General features: G+C 34.0%; 1 long non-coding RNA gene across 1 annotated transcript in view; it reads right to left on the reverse strand.

Annotated features, from left to right (window-relative positions):
- LOC110461045 overlaps nt 1-10,922 on the reverse strand; it is a 19,236-nt gene extending 8,314 nt beyond the window's left edge. Inside the window, exons 1-2 of the long non-coding RNA XR_002464079.1 lie at nt 10,550-10,922; nt 1,633-1,693 (exon numbers count right to left, since the gene is read on the reverse strand). This is a non-coding gene — a long non-coding RNA (uncharacterized LOC110461045). The remainder of the gene's footprint in view (nt 1-1,632; nt 1,694-10,549) is intronic.
- Between the last annotated feature and the right edge of the window lie 2,117 nt (nt 10,923-13,039).

The following is a 13,039-nucleotide window of genomic DNA, read 5'->3' on the forward strand; positions in this document are numbered from 1 at the left end:
ACACTATCAAATGCCTTACTGTAATCAATAAAAGCGCAATAAAGCCTCTTGTTTCGTTCTATGGAATTGATAATTAAACTATGTAATCCAAAAACTGCGTTTCTTGTACCAAACCCAGGCTTAAAACCAAACTGAGCATCGGAAAAATTATTTTCCGTTTACTCCATTTTAACAGACGTTTATTTAACAACGACGTAAACAGTTAAGTTAAATGGCTAATTAATGTAATTCCCCTATAATTATTATTATAATTATAATAATGTATATGATTATGATTTATGTAAAGGAATAATGACGCCTTGAGCCCATGACTCTGGAAAATATCCTATTTGCAACATAGTGTTAAATAACCTTAATAAAACCGGTGAACAAATATCTCTATATTCAATAAAATATTCATTAAGTATCATATCAATACCATCAGACCCCTAGATAGACCCTTAATTACTTCTAATCACTTACGGTGATAGGGAGCGAGGTGATCGGTGGAGCGGTGTTAGTGTAGGTGGCGGTCTGGTGTACAGGTAACATACATATGCATGGCGCTCCGACAAGCCTCGCACATATACATTTACGAACTAGAAACGCGGTGGTTTGTTGGAAGCGGAGCTGGTAGAGCGGTGTGGTGGCCCGAGACCGCGCATTGTTGTCGCCCGCCCTAACAACACTGTTGACAGCAGTGTGTGCAGCAATGCCTGTACATATGTATGGTTAAGGATACTTTGTGCTGAAAATATTTTCATGTGACATTAGCATGCCCGGGCGGCATGTAGTTGTAGTAAATCCGATACATGTATATGTTGTACTAAGGGACGGTGTAGATATCTCAAATACTAGGAATTGACCTGGTAACGAACCCCCTTACACATCACAAAATCAGGGCAATTTAGCTGATATCAGACTGAATATTTATCTGTTAAATAATAATTAGTGTTAAGTATGCAGATGTATCAAACTATATATTCCTGGAAGAATTTGGCTATTTTCAACTTTTGAATTTGGAGAAGAACCCAGAATTTCAGGCAAATCAATATGTTTCGAAAAGATTTACAGTTTTATTGTCATTCGAAATCATAGAAGTTAACAAAACTAATTTTCTGAGAAGATTCTTGATTTTGTTGTTGTTGTTGTATCAGCTAGTATATTGTCACTTGACATACTTGATACAATCACTACATTTCAATTAACTTCAGACTAAATATTTGGTAAGTTAAAATTTAAAGATACATCTGAATATTTTGTTCCTGAAGAAATTTGACAATTTTCACCATAGATAATTTGGAAAAATGTGTAATTTTTTAAGGAAAATCATTATTTTTCCAAAAAATGTATCTTTCTCTAAAATCAGTGAATATTTACAATATTCGCTTTTAATGATTAACAGTTTATCATTTTAATTTGATTTATTTGTATATACTGTAGTAGATTATCACGGATTTAAGTCCTGATATTAAGTATTATTTATATTTATAAAATGAAAACTCATTTAAGATTCTATATATGTCACTTATGCAAGGATCAGTAAGGCTACCATATCTTGTTCATATACACAAGAAAAAAAACCACCACCTGCCATACATAAGATTTGAGAGTGTACACTTAAAAACACAACAAAACATGCTCATCGTTTACCTTCAGGAAGCTGTCAATGATGGGAGCTTGATCACAGCTGAAACGGTCACCGTGAAGAAAACTGAAAGACAGTCATACACTCTTAACGCATGTGCTGTATGTACCCTTGCGGACATCTAAAATGTCAGGGCCGTTATTTTTTAGGTGTTTTTATATATAGACAGTTCTATTTATAACGTCTGAATAAGAACTTCCGGGTGGAAGGATACGCGATGTTTATGTGAATTAATTATGTTCTAATTTGTGTGTGGGAGAGAGTGTGTGTGTGTATGTGTGTTTGGATAACATTCTCAGTTGCAAAGCTGTTTTAACGTGTGAATAATGTTCAGTACATACTCCTATACTGTATAGGAGTATTTACTGAACATTATTCACGCGTTATTCAAAGAAAAATGGCCTCTCGTGTTATTTTTGTATGAATAACACAAGAGGCCGATTTTCTTTGAATATGAATTATGCAATTGTGCGTCGACAGCGCTGTCATAAAGTGTTATTACAACCTCTAACACCGTTTGGGAAAACAACACACGTGCATGCATATATGTAATTCTGGTGGTAAATCTGGGTTCGACGATTTACAGGGACGGGCAGGAACGGGCAGGAACGGGCAGAAATATATTAATTATGATATACATTAATGAATATATATATTAGATATATTTAATTATCATTATCGGGTATAAGATATATTTGATAAAAAAATTTGCAACGAATTATGAGTATTGTATTGGTATGGATCGGGCAAGAACGGGCGGGGATTTACAGGAACGGACAAAACGGGGCAAGATCGGACTTATTTATATATATTTATTGTATATATTTAATTATCCTTATCGCGTATAAGATATATTTGATAACAAAAATTGCAATTACAGGAACGGGGCAGTATCTATGTGTCTTAGATCAAAGGTATAGTAATACGGACACTGAAATGACTGTGATTTGCATCATTTAGTCCGCGCAATAAACTCATGCTTTCTGATTCGTTAGTAAAAAAACAAGAGTGTGTGGTCTTGCTTATGAAAATAATTTATTTTGTATCAATAAGCAGGGTAATGACATCATGCCATTTACATAAACCAATGCGAATGGCCAACATTGCGAGATGCCCTTTTCAAGGGAAGTCCTTAACCTTTGAGCCTATCTACTCAGCCACTTGATAGCAAATACTACTTGAGAAAAAACAGTGACAGAAGTAAACGAGCGATCCTTAAGCGATAAAAAGAAACATTCGAAATAGATAAAATGAGAACTAGAACTTAGCAAAGGATATCACCCATACTTGTGTGAAAGCATCTCTAGATGGTAGCGATCCAAAATTGTACAAATAAAGGGGCCGGCGATTCCCCTGGGGGCTTAGGGGCGGGACCAATTTGACCATAATGCTTTATCTCTAGGTAATAGGGTCTATAAATGGTTTGTTCTCCTTTCTCCCACTTTTTTCTGATCAAAGGAATTATATAAACACTGGAAAACAATAGAGGTGTCATTATAGCCTGTTCTGGTATAGTACAGGTAGATTAATTACCTGTATTTACCTGTTCAGCAATAGGAAATACTGTGTTAGTTTTAGGAATATTTAACAAATATATTTTCTGATTTTCGTAATATTTACTGGAATGATGAATAAATATTTACAAGATTCCAGTTATTACTTAATAAAAACACATCAAAATACGTTAACTGAAAACCTGCTTTTGTTAATTTCATAAAATCAATTTTATACATTTTTACTATACATTTACATGTATGTTATATATATATTTCATAAAATAGAGAACTAAATTTAGCAAGCAATTTATGACAAATATAATCAGTAAAGAGAGAGATCATGTATTACATTATTAAATATGCAAAAACAGATGCAAAGCTGGGACAAAAATAAATAAAACAAAATTAATTACATGTACACATGGAATACCTACCACTGGTTGGTTAAATCAATTATATTCATAAAATGCACACATGCACAAAGATACATGATATTAAACTAATAAAATATTGGAAAGACCATAAAAAGCACAGATAATGAAAAGTCCATAATTTTAAGAAATTTTACCAAAGCACCAAATAAAAATTCCATAACAAGCACATTTATCACAATGTCACTATAAATGCAAACAAGAGGCCAAGGGGGCCTGTATTGCTCACCTGGTTATTTAAGCAATCATGGCACAATATTTACATTTGCTCTGTAATGCCAATTTGTAACCACTTCAGACATGCAGGGTAAGAACTTGGAAGCGTTACTATGGAGACTTTATAATTCATAAAGAATTAAGGCTGTTACTATTACTAGCACATTAGTTGGGTTGGAGATAAAAAGTATGTGATGGCTGTTCATTTGTCGAATTGTTTATATGAACAATACCAAACTTTACCCCCTCCCCAAAGGCAAATGAGGGACCTTGGGGACATGAAAATCACAAAGTATATAAACCACTCGAAGGCCTTTACAACTATGAGTAGTATTTGATACTAGCAGTTTTGGAACTGCAGAAGAAGGTTTTTGAAATTCGCCTCTTTTTTCACCCCAAACCCAGCCCCCTAGGGGGTCAGGGTCACAAAAAGTATAACAGCATACCTTCCTCCCCTAAAAAGTATTTCTGTCAAATATGAGCAAACTCCGTTCAAAACATTGGAAGATATGGCCTATTATGTATATTTCCTATATAAACTATACTTTCCACCCCCTCACCAGGGACAAACGGGGGGCCTGCAGGTAGACATGAAAATCACAATTTTTATAAACCACCCAAACGCTTTTACAGCTATGGGTAGTATTTGATCCTGGCATTTTTGTAACTAGAGAAGAAGATTTTTGTTTTTTTCCCAAATTTCTCCCCATTTTGGCCCCTAACTCAGCCCCCTAGGGCGTCAGACTCATAAATATTTTACCAGCAGACCTCCTCTATCTTTTTCATATATAAACTATACTAAATTTCACCCCCTCCTCAGGGGCAAACGGGGGCCCTGAGAGACATGAAAATCCCAAATTTTATAAACCACCAAAATGAAAATAGTACATGTATATAATATGAAAAAAATGTCTAAAAATGATGAAAATAGACTACATGTATATCTAAGCTACATGTATTGCACAGTACTGTATATATGATACAGGTAATGTGGGAGAACACAGGTAAAAACCAGGTAAAATATATATGAAACAGACTATAACTGCTATCACAACATTAATGCCTCTCTGTATTTTATAAAAAGTGGGAGAAAGGAGAACACACCCTATAAATTGTCTAAATGGAAAAGCTTACCCTAGGGCTGAGGGGTTGGATCAAAAATAATTTGTAGCTAAAAATGATGAAGATCTCCACCCTTTAACCATATATAAAATTGCTGACTATGCTAAGATGCACATCTAGGCATTGATCCCAATGTCTAGTCCCACCCACAGAGTTGCCGACTTAGTCATTGAGTCATCACATGGAAACAGTTGAGGTCACCACTCTATAACCATGTATGCAATTGCTGGTCATAAAGAGACAAACACAATTAATTTAACCATGGTACCAGAGTCTGCCTTGGGATCTGCTCCAATCCAAAGGGACTAAGTCCCCGAATCATAACATGAAAACATTTAAGGTCCCCACCCTATAACAATTAATGCGCTAAGTGTGGAGATTTGGATACTATCTGACCCTATCCATGGTATCTTATTTGCCATACTCCTTTTGATTATAATATTGCTATCATTGCTTAGATATTCAGTTGAGCGATACAGACCGTCTGGGCCTCTTGTCTGTATAAAGTCAAGGTATATATTAATTACACATATATATCCGTTTAAAACTGTGCAAAAGTGAGACGAAGCAGAGGGCGTTAGCAGATATATAGCTTATCTAATAAGAGGGTCCCGCTAACGATTGTTGGGCAGGTTCCGGGTTCGAATTTGCATTACATATAACTTATGCGATAGAGCAATATCTTATATTATTATTTAATACAGGCTATTTCCGTGCAATATTGCCGTTCAATAAAACGATATAGCACACGTACAATAAACATGCAAAAAAGTCTTGTCACCGTGGGAAACAGGTCATATTCCTACGCACTACAACTTCTACGTTTGTAAAAAAAAATGGCTGACTGAGTTGCTGTTTGCATTGATAGCACAGGCAGGGGCCTGGGAAAACGTGTTAAATAAATTCAATATTATATAAACACGAGTGTTATCTTCACACAAATCCAACACCTGCATGTTCAAATTCCAAGATCAATGGCGAACACGTGTAACCGGTCAATTTCATCAGGGTTCCAGTTTCATGGCGGATTCCTCAGTATAACATCGAGGTTCACATTCACCAACAACCCTCTCCAAAGAAATGCGACTGTGTTATAGAGAGTGATAATCACTCCAGTCCCTGTTAACTTTAAAAAAGTGCAGACTTCGATGTGTATTGTAATTACCTTTACCTTGACAGTGCACGCACCGTTGTGCCAAATATGTGACGTCACTGCTATTTTCGTAAACGCCAATTCGTTGAATAGCTTTCGTATAAAAATGATTACTAATGTTGTTATGATAATTATTAAAACATTGGTTGATGAAGAAAACCTAAATGGTTGTTTGTTCAGTGAAAAGGTTCTCGGGGAGAAGTTTTTGAAACCATTTTTGTTGCGCAGCGCGCTCTAAACAAAATGCATGTAACATGTCCTTTCGTCAACCATCGGTACAATTTATATAGAGGAGACCTGAAAAGAAAATAAGTGTTTCTCGAATTATAAAATGAATCGAATCTAGCATTCGTGTTCATGTAGTATTTAATTACATAATTAAACTCGTTTATTAGGCATATGAAATTAATAAACTCGTTCAATAAATTCAATATTTCATGAACACTCGTGTCAGATCCTCTATTTTTTAATACACAGTTTATCATTGTAACCAACAGCCTTATAATGAGGTAAATAGTTACATTGTGCAGTGATGCATTACTGTAATATACCTTTCTGCTATATATGGTATGACATTGTTACATTCTAGATCTATATGTAACTCATAGTAGCCTGTAACTTTCAACATTTTGCTGTAACTGCACAACGATATCTCGGAAAAGTCAACCATGACAACAACATTAAGTTACGTCAACGTAGTTTTCCATGTGATGTTTACTTTACGATACTGCGAATTTCAAAACAAATACTGAAATATATCACTTTTACAAATGATTTTTCAGCTTATATATAAATGATAAAATGACAACCAGGCAATACAATAGAAATGCCGTTTTCAAACATTCCGGTAGTGGGGTGTTCTCTGTTCCCCCACGTTTTAGAGAACAAAGAAAAGTGTTGATATAGGAAGACAATGGCAAACCAATTATAGTCTGTTTCACACTTGCCTCACAGGTAACTTACCTGTGTGAAAGTTACCTGTCTCAAGTTTTTTTTCAAGTTTTATTATATCCAAATGCAATACAGCATATAGATTACAAACATACATAACTAAATATTCAAAATTCATATGTGATGTACAAGATGGCGGAGGACAATTCCATTCATATATATATATGCCTACAGACATGTACTAATGATATCACTTGCAGTTTTACAGCATAATTTTTTCGTAAAGTTGTGAGAAGTATATAACAATATACTAGTAATCATATGTGTGACTTTACTACCTGTATATATGTGACGACATGGAAGGATGACATCATAATGAAAACACTACATATAACTTCAAACAACCAGAAAGAACCATGTGATGTCATTAAAGTACTATTTAACGCGCTATTAACGAATCTGAAATAACTATCATTATACATGTACACTTATAACAAAGTAGTTTCAAATAATGTTTGAATATAATATCACTACTGAGCGAGAAGAATTTTTCTTTTAGAAGTAGCGTGCCACAAATATTTACCCAGTCTATTTAAAGATTTAACACTTTTACAGGTAAATAATTCTTTTAGTTTATAGACACTTGGATGTCGATAATAATACTGTTTGATGTATGTTTTTCTTAAATTAGAATATGCAGGACAAAGTAGTACAAAATGTACTTCATCTTCGATATCATTTTTATCGCAGACTGTACATATTCTCTGACCTCTTGGAATGCTATTATAGCGCCCATATTCTATGTTAAGACTGTGTGCTTGCATGCGAAAATGACTCAATCACTTTTTTTATCCTTATATTAATGGGCTTAGTCAGATAGAACTGGACGCAAAAGGTATCAACAAGATGCTTGTACAAATACCATTTTGAAGTGTATCAAAAGCACTGCGTAATTTTTGGATAAATACATCATGAACACGTTGAGCATACATTTGCAATAAAAAGATTTTCATTTTGTACATATTGGCAAGTCCAAATATAATTAAAACCCAAACTGCATAGTTCATGCTTAATTTGATAAACCCAATTCATTGTACAATTAGGTTTTCTGATATTCAGTTCGACTAATGCGTCGTAACATGATTTTAAAACACAGTTACTAATATTTAAAGAAATAAACCAATATCTCATTATGGCCATTTTACGTTGCACATATAATGAATATCTCCCAGTTTTAAAGTAAACTATAGAAGTATTGACAGTTTTCTTAACATTTTATAGGTCTTTGAGAAAAAGGAGATGTTTTTTTCAATTTGTGGCGATATATTATGCCCCCAAACTTCACATCCATAATTCAATATACATGCAACATATGTATCGAATAAGGACATTTTAGTTTCCGTATTAAGGGCAAAAATCTTTCATTTTTCTTTTTAAGTGGTAATATGCTTTCCGTCTTTGACAAGCTAACGTATTTTGTGTTACAGTAAATCTTCCATAATAGTTAAAAACTAATCCAAGATAACAAAACTTATCAACAATTTCGATAGATTTACCATTGAAAGTCCAAATTTCATAAGGTAACATTCTTTTTCTTTTTCTAAAAACAATAACTTTAGTTTTTTCTATATTAACATTTAAACTCCATTTTTTCAGTGTATGTCTGTAAACGATCTAGCATATGCTGAAGATCGGTAGCATCCTCCGAGAATAAAACTGTGTCATCCGCATACATCAGCATAAACAGGTTTAATAACTGTAATTCATAACATTGACGATTAGAATTTATAAATTCACTTTCCATATCATTTACAAATAATGAAAAAAGTATGGGAGATAACGATTCCCCTTGTAATAGTCCGACATGTAGACAAACATGGCGGATAATTTACCATGTAATTTCACACATGAACGTACATTATCATAAAGTGATTTAATTACCTTAAGTAGTCTACCCTTTATACCACAAATTCTGGTGTGTCACACTATCAAATGCCTTACTGTAATCAATAAAAGCGCAATAAAGCCTCTTGTTTCGTTCTATGGAATTGATAATTAAACTATGTAATCCAAAAACTGCGTTTCTTGTACCAAACCCAGGCTTAAAACCAAACTGAGCATCGGAAAAATTATTTTCCGTTTACTCCATTTTAACAGACGTTTATTTAACAACGACGTAAACAGTTAAGTTAAATGGCTAATTAATGTAATTCCCCTATAATTATTATTATAATTATAATAATGTATATGATTATGATTTATGTAAAGGAATAATGACGCCTTGAGCCCATGACTCTGGAAAATATCCTATTTGCAACATAGTGTTAAATAACCTTAATAAAACCGGTGAACAAATATCTCTATATTCAATAAAATATTCATTAAGTATCATATCAATACCATCAGACCCCTAGATAGACCCTTAATTACTTCTAATCACTTACGGTGATAGGGAGCGAGGTGATCGGTGGAGCGGTGTTAGTGTAGGTGGCGGTCTGGTGTACAGGTAACATACATATGCATGGCGCTCCGACAAGCCTCGCACATATACATTTACGAACTAGAAACGCGGTGGTTTGTTGGAAGCGGAGCTGGTAGAGCGGTGTGGTGGCCCGAGACCGCGCATTGTTGTCGCCCGCCCTAACAACACTGTTGACAGCAGTGTGTGCAGCAATGCCTGTACATATGTATGGTTAAGGATACTTTGTGCTGAAAATATTTTCATGTGACATTAGCATGCCCGGGCGGCATGTAGTTGTAGTAAATCCGATACATGTATATGTTGTACTAAGGGACGGTGTAGATATCTCAAATACTAGGAATTGACCTGGTAACGAACCCCCTTACACATCACAAAATCAGGGCAATTTAGCTGATATCAGACTGAATATTTATCTGTTAAATAATAATTAGTGTTAAGTATGCAGATGTATCAAACTATATATTCCTGGAAGAATTTGGCTATTTTCAACTTTTGAATTTGGAGAAGAACCCAGAATTTCAGGCAAATCAATATGTTTCGAAAAGATTTACAGTTTTATTGTCATTCGAAATCATAGAAGTTAACAAAACTAATTTTCTGAGAAGATTCTTGATTTTGTTGTTGTTGTTGTATCAGCTAGTATATTGTCACTTGACATACTTGATACAATCACTACATTTCAATTAACTTCAGACTAAATATTTGGTAAGTTAAAATTTAAAGATACATCTGAATATTTTGTTCCTGAAGAAATTTGACAATTTTCACCATAGATAATTTGGAAAAATGTGTAATTTTTTAAGGAAAATAATTATTTTTCCAAAATATTTATCTTTCTCTAAAATCAGTGAATATTTACAATATTCGCTTTTAATGATTAACAGTTCATCATTTTAATTTGATTTATTTGTATATACTGTAGTAGATTATCACGGATTTAAGTCCTGATATTATGTATTATTTATATTTATAAAATGAAAACTCATTTAAGATTTTATATGTGTCACTTATGCAAGGATCAGTAAGGCCACCATATCTTGTTCATATACACAAGAAAAAAACCCACCACCTGCCATACATAAGATTTGAGAGTGTACACTTAAAACACAACAAAACATGCTCATCGTTTACCTTCAATGAAGCTGTCAATGATGGGAGCTTGATCACAGAAGAAACGGTCACCGTGAAGAAAACTGAAAGGCAGTCATACACTCTTACCGCATGTGCTGTACGCGATATACCCTTGCGGACATCTAAAATGTCAGGGCCGTTATTGACTGGGGTTTAGGTGTTTTTATATATAGACAGTTCTATTTATAATGTCTGGTAAAGAACTTCCGGGTGAAAGGATACGCGATGTTTATGTGAATTAATTATGTTCTAATTTGTGTGTGGGAGAGAGTGTGTGTGTGTATGTGTGTTTGGATAACATTCTCAGTTGCAAAGCTGTTTTAACGTGTGAATAATGTTCAGTACATACTCCTATACTGTATAGGAGTATGTACTGAACATTATTCACGCGTTATTCAAAGAAAATCGGCCTCTTGTGTTGGTTTTGTATGAATAACACAAGAGGCCGATTTTCTTTGAATATGAATTATGCAATTGTGCGTCGACAGCGCTGTCATAAAGTGTTATTACAACCTCTAACACCGTTTGGGAAAACAACACACGTGCATGCATATATGTAATTCTGGTGGTAAATCTGGGTTCGACGATTTACAGGGACGGGCAGGAACGGGCAGGAACGGGCAGAAATATATTAATTATGATATACATTAATGAATATATATATTAGATATATTTAATTATCATTATCGGGTATAAGATATATTTGATAAAAAAATTTGCAACGAATTATGAGTATTGTATTGGTATGGATCGGGCAAGAACGGGCGGGGATTTACAGGAACGGACAAAACGGGGCAAGATCGGACTTATTTATATATATTTATTGTATATATTTAATTATCCTTATCGCGTATAAGATATATTTGATAACAAAAATTGCAATTACAGGAACGGGGCAGTATCTATGTGTCTTAGATCAAAGGTATAGTAATACGGACACTGAAATGACTGTGATTTGCATCATTTAGTCCGCGCAATAAACTCATGCTTTCTGATTCGTTAGTAAAAAAACAAGAGTGTGTGGTCTTGCTTATGAAAATAATTTATTTTGTATCAATAAGCAGGGTAATGACATCATGCCATTTACATAAACCAATGCGAATGGCCAACATTGCGAGATGCCCTTTTCAAGGGAAGTCCTTAACCTTTGAGCCTATCTACTCAGCCACTTGATAGCAAATACTACTTGAGAAAAAACAGTGACAGAAGTAAACGAGCGATCCTTAAGCGATAAAAAGAAACATTCGAAATAGATAAAATGAGAACTAGAACTTAGCAAAGGATATCACCCATACTTGTGTGAAAGCATCTCTAGATGGTAGCGATCCAAAATTGTACAAATAAAGGGGCCGGCGATTCCCCTGGGGGCTTAGGGGCGGGACCAATTTGACCATAATGCTTTATCTCTAGGTAATAGGGTCTATAAATGGTTTGTTCTCCTTTCTCCCACTTTTTTCTGATCAAAGGAATTATATAAACACTGGAAAACAATAGAGGTGTCATTATAGCCTGTTCTGGTATAGTACAGGTAGATTAATTACCTGTATTTACCTGTTCAGCAATAGGAAATACTGTGTTAGTTTTAGGAATATTTAACAAATATATTTTCTGATTTTCGTAATATTTACTGGAATGATGAATAAATATTTACAAGATTCCAGTTATTACTTAATAAAAACACATCAAAATACGTTAACTGAAAACCTGCTTTTGTTAATTTCATAAAATCAATTTTATACATTTTTACTATACATTTACATGTATGTTATATATATATTTCATAAAATAGAGAACTAAATTTAGCAAGCAATTTATGACAAATAATATCAGTAAAGAGAGAGATCATGTATTACATTATTAAATATGCAAAAACAGATGCAAAGCTGGGACAAAAATAAATAAAACAAAATTAATTACATGTACACATGGAATACCTACCACTGGTTGGTTAAATCAATTATATTCATAAAATGCACACATGCACAAAGATACATGATATTAAACTAATAAAATATTGGAAAGACCATAAAAAGCACAGATAATGAAAAGTCCATAATTTTAAGAAATTTTACCAAAGCACCAAATAAAAATTCCATAACAAGCACATTTATCACAATGTCACTATAAATGCAAACAAAGAGGCCAAGGGGGCCTGCATTGCTCACCTGGTTATTTGAGCAATCATGGCACAATATTTACATTTGCTCTGTAATGCCAATTTGTAACCACTTCAGACATGCAGGGTAAGAACTTGGAAGCGTTACTATGGAGACTTTATAATTCTTAAAGAATTAAGGTTGTTACTATTACTAGCACATTAGTTGGGTTGGAGATAAAAAGTATGTGATGGCTGTTCATTTGTCGAATTGTTTATATGAACAATACCAAACTTTACCCCCTCCCCAAAGGCAAATGAGGGACCTTGGGGACATGAAAATCACAAAGTATATAAACCACTCGAAGGCCTTTACAACTATGAGTAGTATTTGA

Source organism: Mizuhopecten yessoensis, unplaced genomic scaffold (assembly GCF_002113885.1).
Source record: "Mizuhopecten yessoensis strain PY_sf001 unplaced genomic scaffold, ASM211388v2 scaffold10551, whole genome shotgun sequence".
NCBI classification, from domain to species: Eukaryota; Metazoa; Mollusca; class Bivalvia; order Pectinida; family Pectinidae; genus Mizuhopecten; species Mizuhopecten yessoensis.